Source organism: Callithrix jacchus, chromosome 18 (genome assembly GCF_049354715.1).
Source record: "Callithrix jacchus isolate 240 chromosome 18, calJac240_pri, whole genome shotgun sequence".
NCBI classification, from domain to species: domain Eukaryota; kingdom Metazoa; phylum Chordata; class Mammalia; order Primates; family Cebidae; genus Callithrix; species Callithrix jacchus.
The window spans coordinates 11,979,996-11,983,741 of NC_133519.1; the positions used below are offsets into that span (position 1 = coordinate 11,979,996).

Genomic DNA, 3,746 nt, shown 5'->3' on the forward strand with positions numbered 1-3,746 from the left:
CTTAATATAAGACAACATAATCACAATACCAGAATACGGAACTCTACAGTTTATTTCCTGTGGGTTACTGCAGGTATCAATTTTCCTCGACTGTGCTACTCACAACTTTGTTAAGTCCAAAAATATGAAACCAAAGTGGTAGGAAACTTAAGACTTAGCACTTTCACTAAATGGCACACATCGAAGGGCATCAATTCAAGAGCAAAAATGGTTGAACTCACCATACTTACCTATGTGGTCATTCCAGCCTTAGAGCCGTCCAGGCTACTGAGCTCCCTGTAGGAGAGGCCAGGCCTGAAAGCCAAGGCGTTTTGGATATTCTACTTGGGCCATGAGTAAAAGGGAATTGCAAAAGAGACATTGTTTTTTTTTTCAGTCGAGCAGGAAGACTTGGCGCCAGGAGGCTTTACTGAGAGGAAGCACTTAGATTGAACAATTATAGACACACCATTAGGGGAGTTAAAAATGTACAGCAGCGATATGTTCTACTCCAATCACTTGTGCTACGGCTACCAAACATGTACAAAAGACTCCTCGTGTAGTTCCAGCTGTGGTCGTAGCCAGTTAGGACCTTGAGTGGCGCCTAGATCTAGACCGGGAGGGTGAGCTGGAAGCAGACCTGGATCAGACTTGGACCGAGATCGGGTTTTTGAAGCTGACTTTGATCTGGAGCGTGATTCGGATGGAAGGTTTGGCTTCCAGTTGGAATTGGATCTCGACCTAGACCGGGTCTCCTGATTGGTGTCAGCATTCTCACTCTCCCCTCGGCCTTCCCTCTGGCTGGATTCAGACTTGACATGGTCCCGTTCCTTTGAAACAGAGCGGGACGGCGATCTGGACTGCGAGCGCTCAGTCTTCCTTCTTCTTCTTGCTGCTGCCCGGCTTGCTGTCTCGCTTGCTGCCTCGCTTTCTGCTCCTCCCATCTTGCTGCGGCTGCGGCTGCGGCTCTCCTCCCTGCTTCTCTTCCTGCCCTTCCTCTTGTCCTTGCTCTTGCTGTGGCTCCTCCTCCGGCTCCTGCTACCCCCTTTGCTCCTGCTCCGGCTCCGACTCTGGCAGAGGCTATTCTCCTGGCCCCCGCCCGCCTCCTGGCTCCTGCCCCTGCTCATACTCCCTCGCTTCTCCTCCTCCTGACTCCTGCTCTTACTTTTATGCCTGCTAGGACTCCAGCTCTTAGGTTTCCCAGCATTGTCATTGTTTTGGATCTTCTCTTCTGCTTGGTCTTTGCTTTTGCTTCGGCTCTTGCCTTCGCTGCGACTGCGGCTGCGGCTCTTGTCCTTGCTGCGGCTCCTGCTTTTCTCCTTCTTGCTCCGGCGCCGACTCTGGCTTCGGCTCCGGCTCTTGCTCCGGGAGTGGGGCCCGACCTGGACCGGGATCTACTCTTGGAATGACTGATTTTGCTGCTTCCACTTCGGCTTCTGCGCTTACGGGAATGTCTGCTTCGAGAGCGAGACCTTGAATGGCTCCGGCTCCTGGAATAGGACCGGCGTCGTCTAGAACCTGGCTTGTCTTCAACTAATCGGATTTTTTTGCCATTGACTTCAGTTCCATCCAACTTTTCCAAAGCTCTTTTCATATCAGAATAAGATACAAATTCAATCACTCCTTCACTTTTGCGTCCCTTGTGAGCGTCTGCATAAGTCACTTCTCCTGCCTGACGCATATAATCCTTTAGGTCTTGCCAGCTGCACCGACTTGACAAATTCCCCACAATAAGCCTGTACTCTGTGCGAGTAGGAGGGCCATATTTATCTCGGCCACTTCTTCTTTAACCATATCCACTGCGTCCAGAACCGTAACTGCCATCTCGCCGTGGGCCGCGGGCATGCTCAACAACCGCTCGCTCACCACAAAGGTCTTTGCCATTCAGTTCATAAACAGCATCATCTGCATCACGCAGATCATCGAACTCCACAAAACCATATCCGTTCTTCAGATCCACCTCCAGGATCTTCCCGTAGCCTTTAAAGCAGCGCTCCACATCGCGCTCCCGGGTCTGGTAGCTCAGGCGGCCGATATACACCCGCGGCATCCCGGCAAGGGCGGTGGTGGCTGGGCCCGGCCCCAGCCCCACTTAGGTGGCGGCGGCACAGCGAGAGCGCGGCGGCAGAGACGACGGCGGCGGCAATGGGCGGGCGGCCCGCCGGACGCAGCCGAATCCCGGCCGATCAATTCTATTAAAAGACTGATGGATTTTTCAGTATGTCAACTGCAGTATCAAACCCCAGATTCCTCGCTGATTTATCTTAATTTCAATCTCTTTGTTCAATATATCTGGTAGACTTCTGAATTTATTTTATTCTTACTTTTTTATTCTTTTCTAATTTTCTCTTTCTTTGAATTCCAGTGGACCATACCGTTTTACTCACTATTTTTTTATTTGATTTTTATTCCAATAGGTTTTTTTGGAAACTAATATTTGGTTATATTAGTAAGTGCTTTATTGGCGATTTGTGACATTTTGAGAATTAAAGAGCTATACATCCTTTCAATTAAATTTCTACCAACATGAAATTCTGTAATTTTGACAATGAATGTGTAAACACGCTCAACAGGGAGACCGTGTCTGACACGGTCTATATGAAGCTACTTTCAGTGGCAATGAGTATTATTACTATGATAAAGAGCTACAATTCACTCGAAATGCACTATTACTTTTTACTGAGAACAAAACCTTTTCAGGGTACCTTAACTTTTTCTTAATGTGAGTTACAGGGTTAATAGACTCTTGTTCATCACATTGGACTTTGAGCCTACCATTCTGAAAATATTAGAAATTTTTCCATCTTTCTTATCAAGCAATAACCCCCTCGCCACACACATACACACAAATACAGTACTACCACTGTGATTCCACATGCTTCACAGTATTACCCTAGGAATAATAAAGATATGATACATAAATTTATTTTCTTAATTTTCTTTGAAACCCCGATTTGTGCTGGAAGAAGTCTGTGTTATACAAATCATGTATCTGTGTAATGTATAAAAATGAGGCGCACTCACACTAAGGCTTTGGTCAAGCCACCTGCAGGGGAACAAATCAAGCCTAATGTTCTGCCTGTTTTGAACATATCTTCCTGCTTTAGAACCTCAGAGGATCAGGGCTATTTCTTGTATTTTTCATCAGTGTGAGATAAAAGTTATAGTTACACTCAGACACACAAATAAGGTCTTTCCAGGGTTGAACAATGTATAATAAAAGTATCACAGATCTTTTTAATTAATCAGTGACTAAACATTTAGCTGGACTTACTTAATTGACCCCTTTCATTCTCCTGCACAGGCATTGTCTCTATAAAACATAACCATACTACAAAGATCAAAAGACACAAAGAAGGGCATTACATAATGGTAAAAGGATCAATGCAACATGAAGCGCTAACTATCCTAAATATATATGCACCCAACACAGGCGCACCTAGATATATAAAGCAAGTTCTTAATGCCCTACAGAGAGACTTAGACTCCCATCTAATAACACCCCACTGTGGGGAAATTTTAACACCCCACTGTCGATATTAGACAGATCAACAAGATAGAAAATTAATAACGATATCGAAGACTCGAACTCAGATCTGGACCAAGCAGACCTAATAGATAGACACCTACAGAACTCTCCACCCCAAATCCACAGAATATACAGTCTTCTCATCACCACATCACACTTATTCTAAAATTGACCACATAATTGGAAGTAAAACACTCCTCAGCAAATGCAAAAGAATGGAAATCATAACAAACAGTCT

General features: G+C 45.5%; 1 pseudogene; it reads right to left on the minus strand.

Moving 5' to 3' along the window:
- Positions 1 to 536: 536 nt before the first annotated feature.
- On the minus strand, positions 537 to 2,097 carry LOC118149124 (uncharacterized; annotated as a pseudogene).
- Positions 2,098 to 3,746: the final 1,649 nt, after the last annotated feature.